Source organism: Rattus norvegicus, chromosome 1 (genome assembly GCF_021556685.1).
Source record: "Rattus norvegicus strain SHRSP/BbbUtx chromosome 1, alternate assembly SHRSP_T2T, whole genome shotgun sequence".
NCBI lineage: Eukaryota > Metazoa > Chordata > Mammalia > Rodentia > Muridae > Rattus > Rattus norvegicus.
Window position 1 is genome coordinate 45,892,034 of NC_141534.1, and position 26,446 is coordinate 45,918,479.

The 26,446-nt window shown below is 46.7% G+C and overlaps 1 protein-coding gene across 7 annotated transcripts in view; it reads left to right on the forward strand.

Annotated features, from left to right (window-relative positions):
• Scaf8 (SR-related CTD-associated factor 8) overlaps positions 1-26,446 on the forward strand; it is a 187,811-nt gene that overhangs the window by 149,710 nt on the left and 11,655 nt on the right. For 4 of the 7 annotated variants that reach the window (XR_015658432.1, XR_015658390.1, XR_015658388.1 and 1 more), the window contains one exon: positions 9,009-9,087. The gene's annotated coding sequence lies outside the window, so the exon portion shown is untranslated. Of the gene's footprint in view, positions 1-9,008; positions 9,088-10,005; positions 10,074-21,357; positions 21,448-23,709; positions 24,713-26,446 lie in introns of those variants that run through there. The other 3 variants (XR_015658411.1, XR_015658395.1, XR_015658389.1) reach the window with 3 other exon arrangements.

Here is a 26,446-nt window from a genome sequence, read left to right on the forward strand (position 1 = left end):
GATGTTCACTGGAGGAAGCTTGCTGTTTTCAAAACACAAAACCTGACTAAACTGTAGGCCTTATCTACATAGTCTCCTGGAGGAGAAGATGGGTTTGGCTTAGGAAGTGTATAAGATGACATCTGGTTCTCCAGAGCACCACACCCCCATCCGGCTACCACCTCAGACCATTGCCAGAAAAGGGTCAAGCATGTGTAGTGTGTGATTTTTGCTTTTGAGGAACTAGTGCTTGGCTTAGGGACTTGTCAGGGTCTCCTCCTGGGTGTTGCTGGAGCCCCCACCATCCCCTGGTAGATGAGCTGGGAGATTCCACTTGCTGGAGAGGAACCTTTCCTTACCTACCATAGTGTTTGGCCAGGGAGAGCATAGGTAGTCCTGCCCTGCCCTGTGACTGATTGGCCTATCTGGATGCCTGGCATAGATGCCTGGCCTATCTGAACATGCCTTCCACGTTCACCCACCTCTCTGGTGACGTGTAGACCACCATCTTCAGGAACAGATGCTCTACGGTTTGTGATTTGGCTTCAGGCATTCATCTTGTGAATGTCACCTTAGCCTGTGGGGACCTCTGGGTATTGACTGTTTAATCACAGTCATCATTCAGTTTTAGTCCCTGTCTTAGTTATGGTTATTATTGCTCTGATGAAACCCCATGACCAAAGTGACTTGGGGAGGAGAGGGCTTAGTGGGCTTCTGCTTCCACAGCACTGTTCTTCATCAAAGGAAATCAGGACAGGAACTCAGGCAGGGCAGGAACCTGGAGGCAGGAGCTGAGGCAGAGGCCATGGAAGGCTGCTGCTTACTGACTTGCTTGACCTTCTTTCTTATAGAACCTGGGACTCCCGGCCCAGGGATGGGATAGCCACAGTGGGCTGGGCCCTCCCCCATCCATCGCTACTTGAGAAAATACTCTACAAACTTGCCTGCAGCCCGGTCTTAGAGGAGGCATTTTTCAATAGGTGGTCCCTTCCCTTGGGGCTGTGTCAAGTTGAACGAGCCAGTGCGATCACTGTAGCCGTGAGTTGTGTGGGATATGACAGAGGTACTGGTTACCTAAAATGTAGTCCCCCGAAAACCAACTCCTCAAGGGCAGCTTCTGTATCTCAGGCGCTTCTCTAAACCAGGCTGAAGGAGGGACCTGACATTAACTTTACTTATTTGAAATGGACTTCTAAAAATATGTTGAAAATGAGAGAAACCTCTAGTCCTTGTCTTTCTTCCCTTCTTTCTTCCCTCCCTACTTTCTCTTTCTCTTTCTTTCTGTTTTAAAACTTTTTAAAAAGTATTTTCAATTACGTGTGTAGGTCTCTCTCTCTCTCTCTCTCTCTCTCTCTCTCTCTCTCTCTGTGTGGGGTGTGTGTGTGTGTGTGTGTGTGTGTGTGTGTGTAATATGCAGATGTCCAAAGAAACCAGAGGACCCTGGAGCTAGAGTTATATGTGGTCATAAGCTGCCCATTTTAGGTGCTGGGAACTGAACTGGAGTCCTATGGACAAGTGCAGATTTTTAACCACCAAGCCACCATCTCTCCAGCCCCCTTTCCCCCCTCTCCTCCTCCTCCTCCTCCTCCTCCTCCTCTTCCTCCTCCTCCTCCTCCTCCTCTTCCTCCTCTTCTCCTTCTCCTTCTCCTTCTTCTTCTTCCTTTCCTTCCTTCTCTTCCTCCCTCCCTCCCTCTCTGCTCCTGTCCCATCTTTTCTCTCACTGTAAGATCTTGCTATTTTGACCAGGGTGCCTAGAGCTCCTGGACTCAAAGTTATTCTCTCTGTTTCTGCCTCCCAAGCGGCTGGAATCGCAGGAGTATCCCACTGCTCCCAACTCCCCACGCCACCCGGTCCCCACCTTTTAGAGAAGAGGTCCTACCCTGTAGCTCAGGCTGACCTTGGACTGTCAGTGAACCTCCTGCCTCTTTGTCCAGCTTACAGGCTTGAACCCATCCTGCCCGACTTGTTTCTCTCTTGGCAGGTACTTGAGAAATTGTGTTTTCATGCCACCTCCTGGCAGTGATGGGGGCACAAGGGTTTTTGTGGGAGGTGACATGTTTTAGGCTTCCTAGCATGCAGCATGCCGTCCGTGCCTTGATGATGTTCAAAGTGAGCTTTGCGGAAGGACACATGGACTCTGCTGTAAGAACAGATGGGTCTGTGGAAGCGGATGCAGAAACCAGGTGTGTGTGTGTGTGTGTGTGTGTCTGTCTGTCTGTCTGTCCGTGTCCCTTTCTCACAACCATCACACATTGGTTTGAAGCTTTGTGGAGTTTGCTCTCAGGTTTCAGGGGGAAACATCTCCTAAATGTGGTGGTCCAGAATTTAGGTTTGGCTTGCTCTCCATCTCAGCCTGCTGTGGTTGGCTGAACCATGTGGTTCCTCAACCATCCTGGCGTTTCTCAGCAGGCCAGGACGTAGCTTAGAGGATGAAGAGGCCCTACAGAAAGTGACAGAGCCCAGCATCTTCCTGGATGTCACACTGCCAAGGGCTAAAGAAAGGGAAGGAATCCTCATTGATTTCAGGGCAGCAACTTTGCCTTTGCCTGTGGACAAGCTCCAGACCCTTTGTCCCCTGGTGGGGGCAGTTGCTAAAGCCTGGTGCGGCAGCTAGAACACAAAGCCCTGCTTGTCTCCACCCTCTTCATCTCGTGGAAACCTGTCAGGCCGCCTCCCCAAAGGCCCTGCATTTATTTTAAAGAATGTTAGAAAGGAAATCTATCGCTTACCATCTTCCTCCCTCTTTGGGAGTGTTTATTGTGATTGGAGATCATTCTGGTCCACATGGCTGCGGTTTTCCCCACTCTTTCTTTGTGCTCATATGTTAAATAGCTCTGGGAGAAAATAAACAGACCGGGCCCGTTTTCACTCCAGTGATGGAAGAGGGAGAGACCTTGGACTCTGGAGAGCTGAAGCTGCAAACCCAGGCTCCGCCTTGGCTGTGCGCTGGCTTTTCTCACCCTGGAGTCTGGCCAGGAGGCTCTGGGAGGCCTTGGCTAGTGGGGGTTGGGCACCCAGACGCCATGTCCTGCAAGCAGTGTGACTTGGCATGAGATATGGAAGAATTTACCTGGGCTCTGTCTCAGCCATTTCTGCTGGAAGAAGAAATTCTGAACTGCTCCAAACTGGAGGAAAACCTAAAAGCAGGGTTTGCCTGGGAGAGGGCTCAGTGGGTTAACCTCTTGCTGCTCAAGCATGAAGACTTGAGTTTGGATCTCCACTAACCACATAAAAAGGCAGGGCATCACACAATGTGTCCCATAAAACCCTAGCTCTGGGGAGGAAGATATAGGCAGAGGTCAGCTGGCCAGCAAGTCTAGCGAAGTCGGTGAGCTTTCAGTTCATTGAGAGACCCTCTCTCAAAAATGAGAAAGAGAGGCATTGGGGAAGACATCTTGGTATCTACTTGAGCAAATGAACTGTATACATACAGTTACCGTGCTGATGCAACACACACACAGACGTGCACACACGAGCACACAAATGCACAAGCATACACATGCACACACACACACACACAAACGCACGCACGCACGCACACATACACAGGCAAGAAAACTAAGACTTGAACGTTACTTCCCAAGCTGCAAGACACTGATTCTTAGAACAGCAGATCACACACGCTTGCTGTGTAAGACTTGCAAACACCTGCTCCAGGATGAGCTGCTTCTGCTTGGGCAACAAGAAAGAGCTCACAGATAATGACCGCACTCCTCACCACACAGCCTCTCCCTTGTCAAGTGAAGAGAAAGAGCTTACTTAATTTTGTTTTTCCTCCGAGACCTGGAAATACCGAGTAATTTATCCCTGTATTGTTGCTTCCCTATTTCAAACCAATGATTTCATCCTATAAATCCCCTTTAAGAGGAGAGCCTACAAGTACAGAACACCCCACCACGTGTGTGATGTAATATATTATGATAGGTGACTGCCGCTCAAGCCAACCAGGAAATGCATTCTGCTATCCCAGAAGCCCTGTGCCCTGCCCCATCCCCAACACCATGACCTCTCTGCTTCAGCAAGGAGCTTCTTGCTTCCTGGAGTTCTCAGTTCTCAAGTTTTCCTGTTAGCCACTTAGCATCCCACTGGGCACGGCTGCCTTCAAAAGCTTAACTTTACCCATTACAAAATATCTAACCTAATGGGGTGGGGGTGGGGATGGGGATGAGGGTGCAGCTAAGCCAGTCAAGTGGGAATTGGGGGCCTAGACTGAGACCTCTGCACCAAAATAAAGAAAGAAAAACAATTCTTCCCATTCTATTTTTACTACTGCAAATGCCTTTTTAGACGTCATCTCCTGAACAACGTTTAGGTAAAACTCAGAAGTGCTTAAGTTAAATTCTATCAACCAATAGACTCGTTTTTAAAAACTTTACCCTTTCAGTTCCCTTGTCTCATGTGTCGCCGACAAAAGTGAGACTCTTAAAAAAGTTATTTGTTCTTATTTTATATGTATGGGTGTTTGGCCTGCGTGTATGTCTATGCCGTGTGCATATTGTGCCGGTGGAGGCCAGGTGAGAGCCTCAGATCCTCTGGAACTGGAGTTGTAGATGGTTGTCACCTGCCGTGTGGGTGCTGGGAACTGAACCCAGGTCCTCTGCAAGAGTAGCCAGTTCTCTCAACTGCCAAGCCACCTCTCCAGCCCCAATTTCGAGACTTAAAAAACATTTATCACCGTGAAGCCTAAAAAATACTTTAAAATGTAAAGGACCAGGTGAGTTTCTTTATCAATGGTAATGGGTGATGCTTGCTGAAGTCCGGAAAACCCATCCCATCCTGTGAGACCATGGACCTTGTGTTGCGCGTGGATATAGTAAACACCAGCACCATCTTCCAGGTTGTGCATCCCTATGGTAAAGAAGCTCTATTAGAGACAGAAAACAGATTAACCGTGCCTGTGATCTCATAAAAAAGTTCAGAGTAAGCAGTGAAGGTTTGGGGTCACTGATGTGAGACCTGGGCAAATGATTAACCGTGTCTTGGGTCTCCCCTAGGATGAAGATAATTGCACCAATTCAGTAACCAAAGTCCATGTGAACTTTGCCCACCGAGGACCATTGCACACTTAACTCTCGCTGTTTTGCCCTTGAACCTATTAGCCAAACCAGGGTCCTTGGTCCAACAATAGCAGTGTGGTCCAGATGTGGCAGAGGCCCGAATATAATCACAGCACTTTGGAGGCTGATGCAGGAGGGTTGCAAAGCTGAGGCTAGCCTGTGCAATATAAATTAGTAAGCATATAAATGAATAAAGACTGAAGGTGTATGAGAATTTACACACTCAGAAAACAACGAATGCATTTTCATCTTTCCTGAGCCCCAATGCTTTTAAAAAAATCTCACTATTTGTTAATATAGATAATAATACGTGGTGACCCCTAAAACGGTGATTATTTATAGACTTCCTTTTGGTTCACTTTAGCACAAACTATCCCTTTGCTTTTTATGTGCATGAATTATGTGCATGTGTATGTGTTTATGGGTATGTGCACATGCATGCCAGTGACAGTGGATACCAGAGGTACCAGACCCCCGCATCCCCACTCCCGCCCTGAGTTGGAGTTATAGGGCAGTAATTATTAACTGCATGGTGAGGGTGCTGGGAATCGAACTCAGGTACTCTGGAAGAGCATTGCATGCTCTTAACCACCGAGTTATCACTTCAGCCAGATTTTTTTGTTGTTGTTGTTGAAAAGTATGTATATATGTGTGGGCGTGGCTGTTTGAACACATCAGTGCAATGCCCACAGAGGCCAGAAGAGGGCATCAGAGCGCTCAGAGCTGGAGTTGCTGGTGGTGGTGAGACGCCAGTTAATGGCTGTTGGGAACTGAACCCAGGTTCTGTAGAGAAACTGCCCAGCTCCTCACCTTTGTGCTTAATAGAATTAAAACAAAAACCATGCCCTAGTTATTTCTTTTGCTTTAGTCATTCCAGTATCCCCTTGTTAGCCATTACCTTACAGTGAGGGTAGACTTGCTTACAACCTCTTGATCAGTAGTTGTGTCAGGAAAACTGCGTAAAAATGCGAACGTCTTGTCATTTTTTTCCTTGCCTCTAGAACTACTTAGTTTGAACTACTTAGTTTGTATGGTATCTGGTTCTTGTCATGGTTGCCACACACCTACCTAGGTAAAAACATAGGTTCAGTAGTGGATAAGATAATTAAATTTGCCCTTTTCTCTTGTCACCATGTAACAGGTAAAAATGCAATTGTTAGGTCACCAAAATAACACAGGGAGGCCACTGGCCCCTGCCTTGTCCCTGCATACCCTTCCTCAGAGGAAGTACAGTGAGGTAGCCTGAGGCCATTCTCTAAGCGGCCCTCACTCGCCTCTAGCCGTGAGTCTGTGTTGAGAAACCTGAGTGGGTTGCCACAAATCCCGGCTTGTAAACACAGGAGCCGGCACTCGTCTGAAGGAAGTTTTATAAAAAGAACAGACAATTCAGTACCTGCTTCATCTTGGAATACCATGCTATCCAGAGGGGCGCTGTGCTTCGAAATTCAGGTCATCCGCAGGGTCGGGTTTGAGTTGGGGTCACCGCCCCGGCTTCCTGTTCTCCATGATCCCTTCACCTAAAGGATAGCGAGATTGGAGGTTCCATTCGTGACCCTGCCAGTGCTTTGTCGATCTTCTGTTCTAACAGTTAGGGATGGGCTTAGGATTCTGTCTTGAGGTTATTTTTATCAACTCTTCTGGGTCCTGCTTCTATGGTACAGAGCTGGTGTCATGGAGCCTCCCTATGGCTTGAGAGGTGCCCATCCCTTAGTCCCAGGTTGCAGGAAAAGGGAAGCAAGTTGGGGAGGAAAGGATTTATTTGGCTCGCACTTCCACAGCACACTTCATCACTGAAGGAAGTCAGGACTGGGACTCAATCAGGACAGGAACCTGGAGGCAAGAGCTGAAGCGAAGGCCACGGAGGGGTGCTGCTTACTGGCTTGCTCAGCCCAGGACCCCCAGCCCAGGAAGGGTGCCTCGCACCATGGTGTGGGCCCTCCCGACATTGATCACTGTTTAAGAAAATGCTCTTTTTAGTACAGCCCAATCTTATGAAGGGCTTTTCTCAGCGGAGGTTTCCTCTTCTCTGACGACTCTCTTCATGTGTCAAGTCATTGCAGAACCAGCCAGCACACACTGTGCTACCCCTGAAACTTGTTATGAGTGCTTCTCAGCCCCAGCATCTCATCCTTGATGAGGAACGAACTTCAGTCTGCTTCTTCTGGATCTCGGTGCTGGCTCATCCCCGGGCAGGCTCTGACTCCTCAATTCTCATGGACCTAGAGGTGGTCACTTGGTTCTAAAGTCAGCTTCATTTGTTTATACAGTCATCTTCCTTCTTCCTTCCTTCCTTCTTCCTTCCTTCCTCCTTCCTTCCTCCTTCCTTCCTTCCTTCCTTTCTTTTTCAGAAAGGGTCTTGCTGTTGTACATAAAACTTGGGTCCCTCCTGTCTTGGCCTAGGAAGTACTGAGCTAACAGCTCCATGCTCCTGCACGCTTCATCTGGTCCTGGTAGAAAAGGCCCAAGTCTCAGTCACTTCCTGGAGAAGCTGAGGCAGGAAGATTTCAAGTTCAAAGCCTGCCTTGGGTTTTTGAGTTTGTTCACATCCACCCTGGGCAATTTAGTGAGACCGTGTCTTCAAAATGAAAAGCAGAAACGGGCCTGGGGCTGCAGTTCAGCGGTAGAACGTTTGCCTTAGGAGCGCAGTGCACCGCATTTAATCTGCAGCACTGGAGGAGGGGAAGAAAGGGGGGAAGTAGACTCATTTTAAGAAGAACTGTGTCCTTCTAATATATCCAAGACTACAGTTTGAAAGTAGAGTTCTATTTAAGATACTTAATTCCCCTCCCCGCCCATGCTACATTGTGAGTGCACTGAAGTCAGAAAATGTGCCAATCACCCTTTTGTGTACACAGCACCTACTTGGTGCCTGCTTTGCAACAGAGGCTCAGATATGAAGGCCAAGCTGAAGAGCCCAGCTTCCTGGTTCTATGTGGTTTCATTGGTAAAATGGAGACATGCTGTGTGTGCTCCCTGGAGGACTGAGAGCTGCACGTGAGGTCACGCGTTTGAAGCAGAGAGCCTGGAGTCTGCTACCCACGGACACTCATTTTATCTGGTTTTCTCCAGCCAGGTCTCCAAGTGGCTGGTGGCTCTAAGCACAGTGTCTCTAGGTGTGGTGAGAGGTTTGAGCTCCATTAGTCTGAGACCCCAGCCAGCTGAAGCTCTAAGGTTTTCTGAGGTGGCAACTTTGTTCTTTGGGTACAAGTCAACCTCTGTCTGAAACTATGGGAACTGTCCTGGGGAATCTTTTTATTATAGCCTTCAGGGCTCGTTTTGGGCTCATTTTTCTATGAAATATGGAGACTTGGGCTTAGTATTAGAAAAATCACTTCCACTTTTAGAAAGATTATCAAATAATCTTTTACCAACATGAAACTCAGGAGAGTTTTTTTGGTGTTTTGGTTTTTGTTTGTTTGCTTGCTTTTGATCAAAAACCCTTATCAAGTTACAGTTTCAGCTAGGTTAAGTACCATTTTGCAGGAGTTATCCCTGGCTATTGAACTTCTGACTGGACCAGAAATTGCCGTAGGTGACAGACTCTGGATCTTGTTCTTCTCCTATACAAAGGGGTGTCCTACACGAGGAATTCTGAACTTGTGGGTACAGTCTTGGGTTCCATTTTACATTCACCAGAACACAAACACCAAGGACAAACCATCTCCACAGAAGCTTTCCTATGCTGCAGAGTCACCACCAACATCCTACCCTCCAACCTTGGCTTTCCACATCCATTTCCCACCACCACTGCACAGGGAAGGATACGTGGTGTCTCTACCGACCAGACAGCCAGGGAAGAGGAGGCTTGGCTGTTACCAGAGTAAAGCCTCCAGCAGTGGACTTCTGCACATGTCACCACAGACTTTCATTCTGAATTGCACGTCACCTTGTCTGTGATGGTAGAACTTGTCCTTGTCACCTCAATAGTTCACTATTGGTAATTTAATGAGCCTGTTTGTCGGTTTCTTTCAGGATAAAAAGACCCAGAAGATCGTGGGGAAGGATGTGAAGTGGTTCATCTTCGGCAGTCTGGTTGAAGTTGAAGGTGGAGGTCAGTATTTGCCTCTGTGTCTTTAAGAGTTCTTAGTGAGCATGCTCTCCTGAAGGTAGGCAAGAAACACACCCACATTAGCCCCACTGAATGATTCTTTGTAGAATAGAATTTATTGAAGGGAAGGAGACCTGAAGAAGTGGGTAGAGGCAGAGAAAGGCGAGATAGATAGATAGATAGATAGATAGATAGATAGATAGATAGATAGAGATAGATAGATAGATAGATAGATCGATAGATAGATTTAGTTTATATGCCTGGCTCCCACTTTGTACCTGGAGGGCAGCTGTTGCTAGGCAACTGTTGAGCGGAGCCTAGAGGAAATGCTAACACTGATATAGGAACTTAAAGGAAGAAAAGTTTATTTTGACTCATGGTTTGAGGGGCTAGTCCATAGCGATAGGAAAGTCATGGCAGCAGATGGCTCCATGGATGTGTTAGTGTGCCTCTGGGTTTCTCACCAGCTCCCCTCCCATCAGAACAGGAAGCAGAAGCAGATAGACTCTAAGTAAGGCTCAAAGCTGACCCCTAGCTTCATCCACCTAAGCCTCAAACAGTACCACCAACTGGGGACCAAGTGTTCAAATACATAGGCCTGTGGAGCACATTTTATATACAAAAAGCATAATACCTACCAACCCCTCCAGCACTGTGGTTGACATGTGTATTGACTGGTTTTATGTGTCAACTTGAGACAAGCTGAAGTTATCGCAGAGAAATGAGTCTCAGTTGAGGAAATGCCTCCATGAGACCCAGCTATAAGGCATTTTCTCAACTAGTGATCAAGGTGGGAAGACCCAGCCCATTGTGGGTGGTGCTGTCCCTGGGCTGGTAGTCTTGGGTTCTATAAGAGAGCAAGCTGAGCAAGCCAGGGGAAGCAAGCCAGTAAGTAACATCTCTCCATGGCCTCTGCATCAGCTCCTGCTTCCTGACCTGCTTGAGTTCCCGTCCTGACTCACTTTGGTGTTGAACAGCAATGTGGAAGTGTAAGCTGAATAAACCCTTTCCTCCCCAACTTGCTTCTTGGCCATGATGTTTGTGCAGGAATAGAAACCCTGACTAAGACAACTTGTAAATAGGGAAGCTTCTCCTGGTGCCTAGAAGGTCTCAGGATTTGGCCTCAAGATTCTGATGGGAAATTAAACTAGATAGCAGGGGATTTCAACCTGAAAGGCCAAGCTCCTTGAGAACATTTGAGAAAGGACTCCCTTCCCACCTTCTACTTCCGGGGGATGGGGATGTAGCTCAGTTGATAGAGGGAGAACTTATCTAGTGTACATGGAGCCCTGGGTTCAGTCCCTAGTACTGCATGAAATGAGGCATGTCTGTAATCCCAGCACTTGGGAGGTCAAGGCAGTAGTTCAAGGTTACCCTCTGCTACACAGGGAGTTTGAAACCAGCCTGGGCTATATGAGACTTTGTCTATAAAATAAAACCAAAGGACCCATCTTCTATACAATGAAAGCAATCACATTCTCATTACAGTGAGGAAAAGAAGCTAGCTGATGGTCCAGACTCATGGCTGCCTTTTTGTTCTTCATGGTTTGTTGGTCCATCAAATTACCCTTCTAAAGCAACGTCACCACTTTCTACCTAAAATAAAGGAATGCACAATCATACCATGTCCCCGTGGGTCCTGAAGGGCCCTTAAAACCTGCAGGGTAGAAGCCAGGGTCCTGTCTCTAAGGCCCTGGTAGCCTCCTCACATGACGTCCCTTCCTCTCCCTTGGACTGATCATCTAACCCTGCCCTTGCTATTCTTTCTGTCTAGCATGGCTACCTCCCCATCTACTTTGCCAGCCTCAGCACTCATGACAGCCTTCTTGGGACTCACTGCTGTAGCTATGTGTGGTTCAGTACTGGGGATGTAACCTAGGTCCTCACATACTAAGCAAGAACTCTGTTATCACTAAGTGACACCTCAACCTGCTCTCTACTAATGGAGTCCCACTAAGTTGCTCAGACGGCCGTTAAATTTGTAGTTCTTCTAACTTTAGACTAAGTGGCTGAGATTGCAGGGTCTGGATTCCTCCTTGTTTTATGGTAAAGGCACAGACCTCAGAGCTCTGCTTTGTAGATTCAAATCCGGTTCAGGAGTTTAGTGGTACTGGTCTTGCTCCTTATCTTTTCCCTGGGGCTACCTTCCTCATTTTGAAATTCTGATGATGATGACAGTCAGGGGTTATGGCGTGTAGAGAGTTGGATGTGAAGTTCTGAGGCCAGTGGTAGGTTCTTGGTAATATTCCTTTTGCTGTATGTTATCAATCATCGATTAGAGTTCACCACAGGAAGCCACACACTTTCCCTTGAAGAGCAGAGCCCCATAACCCAATGATGATGTGTAGCATCCGGGAGTTGACGTGCGGAAGGAGTTGTATACAAGCACCATATCCTACCATGCTCTAGGGCTCGCAGTTATTCTCCACTGCACAATAGAATCTCCAGGCCAGGAAGATGCCACACCCCTTGTAAGCTTGGTATCCTCTCAGAGGCTCCCAAAACACCGGTGTAGTGTAACTTCCTTTAATGTCCCTGGTCCTGTACCTCTGCAGAGCACGTGCTATGTGACTACAGTGACAGAGAACCGCATCTTTCTCTGAGTGGACAGATGGGTGGTGCATATGCCTCCATCTCCTCTGACGTGACATGTTCTATTGACCCGTGTCCTCAACCCAAGCATGCAGATATGGAGGGATGTGGTCATGACAGCCCCAAGTTGTGTCCACTCCCAACACTCTGAGTGTCACTTCTGTGTGGCCCCTCTGTGCATGCGTCTAGGGGATACCGAGACTTTCTCTGTGTACAATCTCCTGAGGCAACAGGAGAAGCCTACCTGAGTGTGGTCTGCAGAGAGAGAGCTATATCTCTGAGAGCAGCCCCAGGGGTCTCAGAAATACTCAGTGCTCCAGCCCCAGTCCCCCTCTCCCAACACCGTCTCCCTTTGTGTGTTCCATGGTAGCCGGCATCACCCCAGTTGACTGCTTTCTTCTAGGCTCTGAGGTACTTATCCAGAAGTCTGGGCCATTTTTGATATGTCTACCCTGTAGACTCATCTCCCAGAGAAGAGAGAGAATTTCTTTCAGTGGGTAGAGCTTTGAGAGCTTTTTGGGATTAAAGGCATCCCAAACCTTGCTCCTTCTCACCCCTGCTTTTGGCTTCATCCAGAGGGTCGTCTGCAGATAGCCACTACTCCAGTCTTCATTCTTTCTTCTGCGGGTCTGCAGCCTGTTTCTGCTGGGAACAACATGTTTAAAAAACACTGCAACAGGTTGGTGGGATAGGTGTGCCCCCAAACTCTAGGTTCTGCTACAAGCACCAGAAAGAAAGAAAGAAAGAAAGAAAGAAAGAAAGAAAGAAAGAAAGAAAGAAAACTGATTTCAGTGTTGGTTTTCCTTATTTCTGTGAAGCACATTGATTTCCTGTGTGAGTCTCCATAGATAAATTCATTGTGAAAATCCTCACATCAGGAGGGTTCCGTTTGTGTGGAATTTCACCACCCGTGCCCACAGTCTAGCATGGAGATTTTGTTGTGTTTGGATAGGAAAGAGAACTCTCAAAGCGCCAGACTTCCTTCCAGGATGGTCCCTCCTTCTATTACTTCCTCATATTAGCAGCTGCCGGAGGATCCAAGATAAACCCTTTTCCCAGGCCGCAGGAGAGGTCAGGGATCAGGCCTGGGCTGTTTTATTGCCTCGTTATCAGAGCGGACCTCCCGATTTACACCGTAGAGTGTAAACATGTGTCCTTGGGTTTGCAAGCTTGTGAGTGCTTCCACACCCACACAGCACATCCATACACACATGTTTTGTTAATCCTATGCATCCTGAAGGAGATTTTGGAAGTATGGATGTAGGGACAGGTGGATCTCTTTTCATAAAGTCCATGCCTTACCACAGCCCACAGAGGCTTTTCTCGCCTGGACATCTGAGTCAAGAGAGCCACCAATGTGGAGGCAGGTGCCCGCCCTACCCATCTTATATGCACACAGATAGACACTTTCACCAGCAACACCCACTTCTGCACCCAGCAGAATGTGCACGTAGAGGCTAAAAGCTGTGCAAAGGCTCCCTTGAAGCACGTTAGACATCTACATGGAGAGCTCAAGGCAGGAGGAGATATCAGAGCAGTTTGGAGCAACATCTGATGGCCCCTGTCTTTGTATGTTCCTTAGTCTCTCCTTCACCCTTAGCTAAGACCTATGGCACCCTGTTTCTTACAACTCCTATATTTTTGTCATTGTATCTTCTTGGCAGACATCCTACATGGACTTGCCGCCAGGATGTATTTATTCAGAAGCATATATTGGAATAGGACATGGTAGAAAATATCTATAATTCCACCACTGGAGAGGCTGAAGCACAAGGATTAGGGATTAGAGCCCTGCCTTGGCTACATACTGAATTTGAGGCCAGCCTGGACAACTTGGCTATACAAGACTGCGTTTCAGAAAAACAAACAAAACCAAGACTATGAAAAGGGCTGGGCTTGGTGGCATATGCCTTTAATCCCTGTACCCATGAGACAGAGGCAGATTTTAGGCCAACTGGGATACATACTGAGACCCCGTAACCAAAAATAAAAGGAAAACAAAGTCTATGCTATGATGATGTAGAATCATTTGTACCACACTGTCATTGCTCCCCACGACCCCCATCATCAGTGGAACTGGGACGTCTATAGGGCTGTCTATATAGGAGCCACAACCTAGTATCAGTGGTCTAACCTGGTACCAGTGGCCAGGACCACAAATTGATTTTATGCATATGACTCCATAGAAAATGGAGGACCTTGAGGCTGGGGGTATATTTCAGTGGTAGCAGCATTTGCCTAGTGTGGTGAGGCCTTGGGCTGATCAGTACCGAAAACACACACATACTCTGTGTCTGTGTCTGTGTCTGTCTGCCTCTCTCTCTCTTCTCTCTCTCTCTCTCTCTCTAACACACACACACACACACACACACACACACACACACACACACACACACACAAAATCTCTCACATGCCTGCCATACATTAGAAACCAAAGACCATCCCCCGAGGAACAGTCAGGTTTTTTTGCTTTTTATTTAACATATTTAATGCAGACTCCATCGTTAACAATTTTATAGTTTATTCACACAGACGGTCTGACCCATCTCCTGTGTTCCTCCATTCCTCCGTTAGCAGACGCTAGGGCTTTGTATTTTGGTTACCCTGCCCACCTATGCCTCTTGAAGAAGTTTATAGGCCTCGGTGGCCACATGTGACTACAGTGGTTTTCCCAGGCTTGGCCAATGGGAAGTGGCATTATTAGGAGGTGTGGCCTTGTTGGAGGAAGTGTGTCACTGTGTAGGTGGGCTTTGAGGACTCCTAGTGCTCAAGCTCCTCCCAGTGTGGAAGAGAGCCTCCTCCTGGCTGCCTGCAGAATAGAATCTCCTGTCTGTTTGCAGAAGACAGTCTCCTCCTTCAGATAATGATATAGAACTCTCATCTCCTTCTTTGGCACCATGTCTGCCTAAAACAAGAAATAAATGCAGAATTTGGGAGAAATTTCCAAACTTGCAGCCAGTGCACGTCAGTCAGTCTGTCTGTCTGTCTGTCTGTCTGTCTGTCTGTCTGTCTGTCTGTCTGTGTTCTTACTCCATTGCCTAGGTGACCTAGAACTCACTATAGCCCAGGTTGGTCTGAACCTCACCTTGTAACTCAGACTGTCCTAGACTTCACTTTGTAGCTCAGGCTAGCCTTGAACTTGCATTAGCCCTCTTGCCTTAGCACTGTTGGAATCACATGTGAGCCACCAGGTCCAACTTTAACTCTTCCCATTTAAGCTTGCTTACATCCCATGCGTACTGTCTGTGAAACCAGTGAGCTTGTTGAAAATACATAATGACATAGAAGCCGAAAAGGTGAGATTAGAAAGACAAATAGCGATATCATCTTCCCATGTCCCAGTGAATGCTGTGGGGCAGGCCTGGGAAGATACACTCACCACTGCACACAAGGACCAGGATGCTGACCATGATCCCAGGGCCCTGGCCCCTTCAGGAGTTTACTTCTCTTTCCTATCTAGCATGGTGTTTGTAGAAAGCAAGGAGTTTGTTTCCTTTCTTCTTCAGGTCTAGCAGGGGGCAAGTCTGTATCCCATGTGACCTACAGGCTGCCGTGGTCTCAGTGTGACCTCCGCTCCAGGCCTTCTCCCCTCCCGCACCCTCTCTCCATCTCCCCCAGAGCTTCCTTGTTCAGCCACTCCCACACACTGAGGTCACCCTCCTTACAGCTTGTCCCGTGTCTTGGCATCTACTGCTCAGCAGTGTGGCTCGAACATAGCCTCTCTTATCTTTCCAACTGAATTATGATCCCCGTGAGGACATGGCTCAGGCCTCTCCTCCATTCATAACCTTTTCTGAGGACAGGAACCTGGACTTTGGACCCCACCTCTTCACTTCAGTGCCTCTTGACTCCCTCTGAAGGACGGCAAGGGCCACGAGAGCCTTCTTAGACAGCCATAGAGGCCACGGAATCTCAGGTGCAGCCTGACTTACAGACGGCACGCGACCGCAGCGACTTAGTGTGTTAGTTGCAGGCAGGATAATGCTGCAAGAGCTTCACTCCAGCCCAGTTCCGAGAGGCAGGGCTCGTCCAAGCAATGGGTAATATAGTCTTCTAAAAACTTAATCGAGAGTTGGGTTTATTGTGGCAATTACACTTCTGACAACTTTGGGTTCTACTGCTCAGCAGTGTGGCTCGAACACAGCCTCTCTTATCTTTCCAACTGAATTATGATCCCCGTGAGGACATGGCTCAGGCCATGGTCAATGTTGACATTTAACAGATTCATCAGCAAAGTGCCCTGTCTCTTTAGTGCCCGATTAGGCTCGGGGCATGAACATATACGCATCTCTGAGGTTTCCTGGATGGAGCAGGAGGCACTTACCAATCAATGCACCTACTGGCTGGTGGCAGCCAGGATGCTGATGACATTTCAAGATGCAGAACACTCAGGAACAGATGACTTTGAAGCACCCAAAGAGTCACAAGCCTGGAGCCTTTTCTGAGTCTTCTTGTACTCTGTTAAGACTCAGCAAAGCTGACCTCAGAACAGAAGGTGAAAATGAAGAACTCACCTCCCTCCCAGACCTTAAGCTTGCTGGTCCTGTGTCTTGAACGCACTCATTTTGCTCACACAGTGGAATCTACAGGGACTGCTACTGAATGGGCACCATTCAAAGCTATCTTCATGAGACCTGGTGACAGAGCTCATGAGTGGGGGTCTTGCCTAGCATGTGCAAGACCAGGGTTCAATCCCTAGACATCCCCCCAATACATCACACACACCACACACCACACACACACACCACACCACACATCACATCACACACACCACACATCACACACAAACACACATCACACACACCACACATCACACACACCACACATCACACACAAACACACACACACACCACACATCACACACACCACACATCACACACAAACACACACACACCACACATCACACACAAACACACACACACACCACACATCACACACACCACACCCCACACACACCACACCACACATCACACACAAACACACACACCACACCATACCACACATATACCACACCACACATATACCACACACACCACACATCACACACACCACACACCACACACAAACACACACACCACACATATACCACACACATCACACTCACACACCACACATCACACACAAAATACTTACACACCATACCATACCACACACATACCACACCACACATACCATACATCACACACATTCACACACATCACACACACACACATACACCACACACATTCACATCACACACACCACACAAACACACATACCACACACACACACCACACACACATACCACATACACACACACACCACACATACCACACACACCACACCCATACACACACACACACCCCACACATCACACACACTCACATCACACAGACCACACACACACACACACACACACACACACACACACACACCACACAGACACGCTTACCGACTGAGGCACATCTTTGTGAAATAAACAAGCGCAGACTGCAAATTAATTTCTTGATCTTTACTGCAGAAGGACCTGTCTGGGAAAGTGAGTTGTTTACATTTTAAACTCCTCCCCACCCCCGGTTTACATGTTAAACTTGGCAGACGTGGCGAAGGCCATAAGTGTGTTCTCAGCCCAAGCATCATCTCACAGATTTCAACTACAGTATGGGCATGGCTTGTGGTCTTGAGTCAAGGTTAGCTCACCATTCTTTGGGAGTGGGAGTGGGAGTGGGAGTGGGAGTGGGAGTGGGAGTGGGAGTGGGAGTGTTACATGGTAGCGGAGGAGCTCAGCTGACCCTGCATACCCTACTCAGGATGCTGTCGGTGATGTTTTCTAGACTCAAGTGTCATTTTCACTACCCTAACAAGATAGAGTTACTACATTTTCTTTCAAGTGTGCTTATGTGTATGTACTTGTGCATGTGTGTGTATATGTGTGAATGCATATATGTGTCTGAAAAATATATATGTATATGTGTATATATATATGAGTCTCTATGTATGTATATATAGATACAAATGTGTGCCTATGCATGCATATGCATGTGTGTAGGTATACATGTGTATGTGCATATGCACACACCTGCATATGTGTGTACATGTGTGTATGTATATATACATGTGTGTGTTATATGTGTCTGCATGTGTGTATGTATATATATATGTGTGTGTGCATGTGTGCATGCATATGGGCATGTGAATATACATGTATGTATGATGTGTGTATGTATATCTGTGTGAGCTGGCATGTGCATGTGTGTATATATACGTATGTATATGCTTTGTGTGTGTGCTTGTATGTGCATATATGTGTGTGCCTATGTATGTGTGTATACATGCGTGTCTGTGTGTATATATGTGTGTGTGTGAATGTATGTGTGTGCTTATGTGTGCGCATGTACTCTTTTTATATCTTACCTGCAAGAGTTGAGTTGGAGAATATGAGGTAGAAAGTAGATCCAAGCTCTCTATCAAAATCTTTGATGGCCATTGTTTCTTAGAGACTATTTGATCCTTTTAGTGTTTTAAGAGGCCCCAGGAGAAGAAGGAAATGCAGCGAGAGAAGAGAGCCATCTCGCAGTTGATTCTCTCCTTCCTTCACCCAGTTTCCTCCGATCCTCACCAAGCAAAGTTTAGCCGAGGACACCGCATGCCTTTCCAGCCTCCACCTTTTGGGGACTACTGCAGATGGCACAAGAGGAGGGGCACAAGTGTTGGCTCCCTTCTTTTCCTGGACATCTGCTGAGTCCTGGGAAGGGAAGACCCACATGTGTGGCCAAGTCAAGCATTTCCATAGCGTGAGTCACACAGACGGTGCTTAACTGGGTGAATGTGCAGCAGGAGCGCTGAGGCACTGGTGCCCATCCTGAGGGACAAAGTATCTGCTAGTGTGAATCAGGAAGGTCCTTGGCAAAGCCATTCCATGGTTCTGCTTGCTTATGGCCACCGTATTAGCGGGTAATGGCTCTTGTCATTCCCTTTCCAGTTTTCTTTAAAGCTGCTTTGAAGCCATTGCTTTAAACCAGTAAGGGCTTTGAAAGGCCTAGTGTTCTTCATGGCATTTAATTAAAACACTCTAGGCTTTCCAGGAGTATGTGGCCTGGAGCATTAGGAAATTGCAAACTCAGAAGCCCAGAACTGCACCCAGGAAGAAGGCCAGCGTTCTGGTTGCCTTCATTCACAGCCTGCCTGTTCTTAAACATATCACCATCCTAGTAGAGGATTGATCAATTGTTTAATTAAAGATTTGGGGTTTTACCTAAGTAGAGACAATATCAAAGTGTTCATAATACTTCAAAACCCTTTGTATTTCTGTAAAAATACTTATTATGTACCTACTATGTGCAAAGTGGATGTGGGTTCTGGGAATCCAGTCTTGAATATGACTCGAGCACTCCACTCATTGCCTCATGGAACTCTTAGCTCTGTGTGGTCCCCCTTGGTCTCTAAGGTCATCTTAGTGATTGGCTTAAACTTGACTCTTACAAAATTTCAAATAGTTAGGGGAAATAGTTTTTAATATAGCACCTATCACCAATATATGGTTGATAACTGTATTATATTTAGCTTTACCTTTGTGATTTATTTTCAACATAAAAAACTCTGCATACTGGCAAGAGTCCATGCTACACTATGATACGTGTGTACATCTCACGGTGTTCAAGTCAGGTTAAGCACACTTATCCCATAAGCTTTGTTATTTCTTTAGGGTGAGAATTTTTACTTTCCCCTTTCCTGGCATTTTGAAATGTCCCATACACTGGTGCTTTCCCACTGCAAAGAAGCACAGTAGAGCCTCTTGCTCGCTTCTGTCTGTCTGACACAGTCCGTTGGCTGGCATTTCCCCTCCCCCACCTTCTACTCTGGCAGCCTCTGGTAACAACTATTTCACTCTCAGTGCCTGTAAGATCAACTTTTCTAGATTCTACCATCACAGAGTGAGAGCCCTTGTATGTGTGTACATGCTTGTGTGTGTATACATGCTTGTGTGTGTATACATACATGTGTGTGTATACATGCATGTGTGTGTATACATGCTTGTGTGTGTATACATACATGTGTGTATACATGCATGTGTGTGTATACATGCTTGTGTGTGTATGGGAATGCATGTATAGAGGCAGGAGGCCAACACTGGGTGTCTTCCTCAATCCCTCCCAACCTTATATTTTAAGATAAGGTTTCTTAGTGAACCCAGCACTCACCCGTTGGTCAGTGAGTCAAGAGTCTGTCTGTCTAGACCTTCCCTGAGCTGTGGCTACAGATATACTGAGCTGTCTCCCTAACCCAATATATTACCTTTAATTCTGTCCAGGTGGGCAGCAATGACAGGAGTCAGTTCTCTCTTCATGGCCAGATAGTAGTCCACTGGGTACATGTACTGTACTTTCTTTGTCCCTTCATCATTTGGTGGCCATTTAGGTTATCTCTGTTTCTTGGCTGTTGTGAACAGTGTCTAAGTGAGTTGTGCCTTCTGGTGTTAGCTTTAACCCTTTCTATCTTCCTCTCCATGAATACTGTTCTTTTCCCCCCTTCTTCCATTGAGTGGTGACTGGGTTTATCACCTTCAATTTTTTTTTGATGATTTCTTTATTCAACACGTACATGTGTGTAGTATATTACAGGAGAGGGCTGGCCATTGAAAATGTGGAAATGTATCAAAACCTTGAACCTCAGGGGTTTTACTCAACTGAGATCAGTCCATTTTACTGCAAGTGATCCATTCACAGTTCTAAGCCCACTCTCTGAAAAAGGATGAAAATATGTCTGAAAAGTTGAAGATACGTCAGAAACATCAAATCCAGAAAGGCTAGGGTTTTTAATTGCTGTTGGGTTTTGTTTGTTTTTGTGTTTTGTTTTGTTTTGGAAACATCTAATCAATAAGTCTCAAACCTGAATTTCTGAAAGGGCAGAAGCCCCCAAGTCACACACCTTGTGACTCATGAGTGGACCACTTTGCTGTGGACTTGAGTCTTCCCTACCTCCATAGCCAGATTCCCCAGGAGCATGCAAGACATATGGGATGACTTGAGTCTGCGGTAACAGAATAATTGTGCTTATTTTCTAATACCTGTTATAAGCTGGGTAACAGTGTAGACTGACCAATGACATCCACGTGACCTCAAGACACAAGTCCCCCCTGTTTCTGTAAAGACCTTTAGAGAATGGCAGACTTTGAGTAGATGTTGGGCAATGTAGTTTTGTTTAAACTTTTTCTCAAAGAAAATTTTCCTTTACTACTATTGGAATATTTCTAATGATAAGTTTCATGAAAGGGCTATTATATTTTTAAAAAATCAGGCCACCCTCCCTGGAGAAGCCAGCACCCACACTTGGGTGTGTCTTACTTACTGGAGCTTTTCTCTGAGAAGCCCACAGCTCTTTGTGTCTCTTTCTTTCTGGGTGCTTCTCTTTCTACACCCTCAACCTTAAGCCTATATGAAAGTGCATTGACCAACCCTCAACTCCGCTTTAAAAAAAAAAAAAAAAGTCCTCTTTGCTCAGTCAATACAACTTGAGAACTTCCCTGAAGGGACTACCTGGATTCAGGAGTTGTAGTCTATGTCTGTCTTCTGTTAGAGGCAATCCTCCTGCCTCACCCGCTCCAATGCTAGGATTACAGGTGTGCAACACCACACCAGGTCTGCATACAGTTTGAATTCTAGTTTGTGGGTGAGTAAGATGCAAGCGTCTGTGTCTTTCCAGGGAAATGCCGAGCGGTTGGATCTTTTCCTCTCGGATGCACCATGATGTGGTGCTGGGAGATAGAACAGCTCTCATCAGCTCAGATGTGAGGTGAGCCTCCCTGTCATCTTGTGCCTTGTGCTTCAGAGATGTGCTTCATCTAGTCTCCCACATACACTTCTTCATCATGAGAACCTTCTAGGTCATAATTACTAAGTGAAAACGAATCACAGGAAGCTGTTTTTTACTCCACAGTTAGAGTAAAGTAACATCCAAAGAATCTTCAGTGAGCCTTTCTTAACGAGCTAAACCACACTGGCCATGAGGAGGGTGGAGCAGGGTGGTGTTCACAGAGGCTCCTGAAACATTTCTCAGAGCTCTGCAGAAATGGGAGCAATCCATTGTGTCTGTGAGGAAGGCACACCCCTGCTTGCCCAGCCTCTCTAGACATGGAAACACAGTGCAAGCTACACCAGAGCCCACTCGCAGCACACCAGGCATTTCCTGTCTGATCCCAGGCCTTCCAGAACACTCCTGAGAGGTGGGAAACCTGACTGTCCCTCCCCACCCTTCCTACCCCTCCCCACCCCTCCCCCCACTCCCTGTGGTGTGTTCTTACTACATACTAAATGGCTAATTTCATGTAACTAAGGAAGTTTTTTGCAGAGAGACTAACTAGATCCAGGGGATATGTAAAAGCAGATGTGTGTGGCGGAAACACATTAATATTGAGGGTTCAGTTGTGTTTGACTTTAAGGAATGTTTCCAACTTGCAAAGAAAGCTTTGAAAATACCTGTGACACAATGCTGTACAATGCTATTTTTTAAGAGCCTGTGCAGGTCAGTTTATTTACATATTAAAGAGTTGTCTCTCTTAAAACCTTGAGAATTCCAGAAGGTCCATATATACGGTAAGCTACATATAAAACTTATTTATGATCTAGAGGAAACTTTATAGTTAAACACTAGAACTGTTAATATTTTTCAAATGTATATTTTCTACAGGCTGGGGGCGGGGGGAGGATGAACAAAGGTCTCATGTGTTTGCGATGACCCTTCCTAAACATCTCATGAAATTCAGCCTGATGGCGCATGCCTGAGGTTCCAGATACCTGCGGCAGGAGGATCTCAAGTCCAAGAGCTTCCTGAGGTACAGAGTGAGTTCAGAGTTCAAGCCCAGCCTGATCAACTTAGTGAGGCTTTGTCTCAGTGTAAACATGCAAAAAAGGTCTGAGGATGTAGTTCAGTGATAGAATGCTTGCCCAGGGCATGAGAAGCCTTACTCTCACACACACAGTTACACACAGACACACACAGATACACACACAGTCTCACACACAGTCACACATACAGTCACACACACACAGTCACACATAGAGTCACACACACAGACACATACACACACAGTCACACACAATCTCACACACAAAATCACACATAGAGTCACATACACTGTCACACACACACCTCAAAATGAAGACACATAGTCACACACTTGCAAACTCACACACACATACACACCATCACAAACACACTCCCACACACTCGCACAGAGGCACACACACAATCACACACTTGTACACTCACACAGTCACACACACTTACACACAGACACACCCACAAAGAGGCATACACAATCACACACATGCATGCACTCATCCATAGTCACACATACACTCACACACAGGCATACAGACACACATTCACACTCACAAACACACACCCCTCATCAATGGCACTAGTTCTGCTTTGTACATGAGAAAAAATGACATCTCAGAAGGCTAATTGGCCCTAAGTCAGGCAGCTATAAGTAATGGAATGGCATTTCCATCGTCTTACCCTGGCTCCAGAGTTCATCTCAGTGAGCTTACGCTGTATGGCCTTGCTACAAATGCTAACAAGTGCTTTCATTATGCTTGGCCGTGCAGGCAAGGGCAGCCTCCTCCTGGTAGAGTCCTATGCACTCTTTTAATCAACACCATTTAGCACCATATCCAAAGGGCTCCCGAGTTTCTTCAACCAGGACTCCTGCAAAGAGACTGAGTGCAAACCAACCAATCGACCTATTTTCTTTCCAGAATGCTCTTCCACCCCATCATCTCTAGTATCCAAGTTTTATTTTGTTCTGTTCTTGTTTTGTTTTGGTTTTGGTTTTGGTTTGTTTTTGACATAGAGCCCCTTCATGCATGTCAGACTGGCCTCATGCTCACTGTGTAGCCGAGAATGACCTTCGGCTTCTGATCTTCCTGCCTTTTCCTCCCATGTGCTAGGATTGTAGGCTAGGGCTCCCATGCCTTGTTTATCCTGTAGTGGACATCTCTCCACCACCAATGGCTCAACAGACACAGATTCCCGTTCATTTAATTACTACAGGGCTAGTGACATAGCTCATCCCAGTGGAGCGCTTGCTTAGCAGACCCTGGTCTTGATCGTCAGCACTGCAGAGTAAACACACAACTAATCGGAAGATAAATAAAAGCTGGGTAGTTTTGGATCAGTCAGAAAACAAAGGAAGAAGACACCGGCATGCAATGATGCTTTGACATGCTACAGAATCGCCCACTTTCCCTTCCATTCCGACTCTGATGTAAAATGGTATTCTGCAAAGCATCCCTGAGACCTTTCTCACTGTGCCAAGGTGCACATCTTCTGACAGGGTCATGGTGTGAGGCTGCTGAGCTGGGGCTGTGGCCATGGGAATCTGTCTGGCTGATGGAGAAGGGGCGGATAGCTCCAGGCTGCAAGACTGGACTTGTTTGCTTTCCTTGTAGATGGCGGGATGCTAAGTATGCAGTTATTGGTCCCCTCACCTCCACTCCCAGCAGTAGTCTGGAGAAGGAGCAGGACCCCAATTATGCTACTCTGATCAGAACTTTCTCCAAGGCAGGAGCTGTGCCTTGGTGTTCCTGGGGGTCTTGCTCCGTGCCCCACTCTGACTATATATCAAGGAGTTAATGTTCAGAAGGCAACAGAAACGTGAGCTGCTTTTGCACATGGGAGGAACAAGGACTTCTGACTTTCTGCCTCCTACTGTCTTTGTGAAAATACTACGAGTGTTTCAGCTCCCAGGTTTGGAACCCATGGGCCAAACTTTCAATGAAAGAAGTGTACAACTGAAGAAGCCCTGGGAAGGAGTTTTTGGTACAAATAAATTAAAAAGATGGTTTGAACAGTAGTCATTTCCTGCAATGCCAAATTGTGTGTGTTTTTAAGTGGCCCAGATAGTCCTTGCCCTAAAGTCTGGAACCCTAAATAGGAGCCATGCTGGTGTGCATGCCGAGTTCCGGCAAACCGCTGTATTCAATGATGTGCTCAGGTAATGAACCCTTAAGCAATTTAAATTTGACCTGTTCTTCTATTAAAACAACTAAACCAAGCCATGCCTAGTGGCTTATATCTGCAATCCCAACATTCAGGAGGCTGAGACAGAAAGGGTGTGGCAAGCTCCAGGCCAGCCTGGGCTAGGTGATTGCTTCCAGGCCAGCCTGGGCTAGGAACTTGCTTCCAGGCCAGCCTGGGCTAGGAACTTATTTCAGGGCCAGCCTGGGCTATCGAGTGAGACCTATTGCAGAACAAAAACAAAAGAGCTGAGTATAGGGTCTAATCCAGCACTCAGAGTGGGAATTCAAGGTTGTCCTCAGCTACATAGAAGGTCCAAGGCCAAATGTGGTCCGTGTGAGATTCTGACTCTAAAAACAAACACACAAAAAGAATAAATAAATAAAAATAAAAGACTAAGCCATACTTCATTTCCTGCCCACTGGAGCCTCAGAAGGAAAACAGGTGTTGCTAGCCATCCGACAGAAGACGATTTCGAGCAGTTACTATTACTCAAGAGAGTATGCCAAGGATGGAGTCATTTAGAAGCAAAAAATACAAAAGAAACAGAAGGCCAGGTGTGGACTGTGCCTCTCTGGAGCGACACCTCCAGGAATGGACTTGGTGCCAAAGAGCAGCTGCCAAAACCCAGAGGTTTCTAGGCTGCAGGTGAATATGAAAACAACAGGGATAAAGGCAGGGGCAGGGGCAGATCTAGAATGACAGCCACAAGCCTTGGGCTGGGCGAGGAGGAGGAATTTGCTGTCTTAGTGTTTTCCAGGTTGAACAAAAGAGCACTGTAAATTCTAATGTCTCTGGGTCCGGTAATGCCTTTGTTGACTGACCACAATAGGAGTTAATGAAGATGTATAGATAAACACACCAGCAGAGCCCTGAGGTTACCAGAGAGCCCGAGTGTCATAAATCCCACATTCGAGGACCTTCTGTGTGTGGTCCCTTTTGCAAGCCTTACTGGGAGCCACCTCTCCCGATCCTCCCTGAGTGTCTTTTGTGTGCATTAGCTGTTTGGATGTCTTCTTGGTTACAGTGGCTGCTCCAAGCTCCACCCCCCCAACTGCAACAATTTATTTTTGAATTAATTACTTCTTCACAGCCTCTGTTCCCAGAACAGACTTCTACTGGTGGACACATCATTTCCCTGACTGTGCTGGAGCACTGTTGCTGTTAGACACCCCTGTAAAACAGAAGCTGCAGGCTGGGGCCCCTCTTCAACCTTGCCTTTGCTCATCTCAGACTCAGGTTTGCTCTTTAATAACTGCACAGCACCTGTGCGATATGTGCACTTAACATTCCATCTGCATTCCCATTCACTTCCTGTATCAGAAAGGCTGGACAAAGTAAGCTGTCCTTCTGTCTTAAGGAGTGGTTCCCCAAGAATATCATTCTGACCATTTCCAAGGGAGAGCCACGCTGGTCTATGGGTACGCACCAAGATGACCTCATTTCAGGGCTGGAACTAAAGTGAGGAAGCTGGGATAGGGGCAGGAAGAGATAGATGGTTGCTCCTCTGACTTGTCTTGTGATTCCCAATTGGGCCTTGTTGACAAGAACGGGGACCTGAGACCAGGGAAAACAACATTTGGGGACATCAAAACAGAATCTTCGGGTTGGGGATTTAGCTCAGTGGTAGAGCGCTTGCCTAGCAAGCACAAGGCACTGGGTTCGGTCCCCAGCTCTGAAAAAAAAGAAAAAGAAAAAAAAGAGAAAAAAAAACAAACCAAACCAAACCAACCAAACAAACAAACAAACAAACCAGAATCTTCAGCATAAG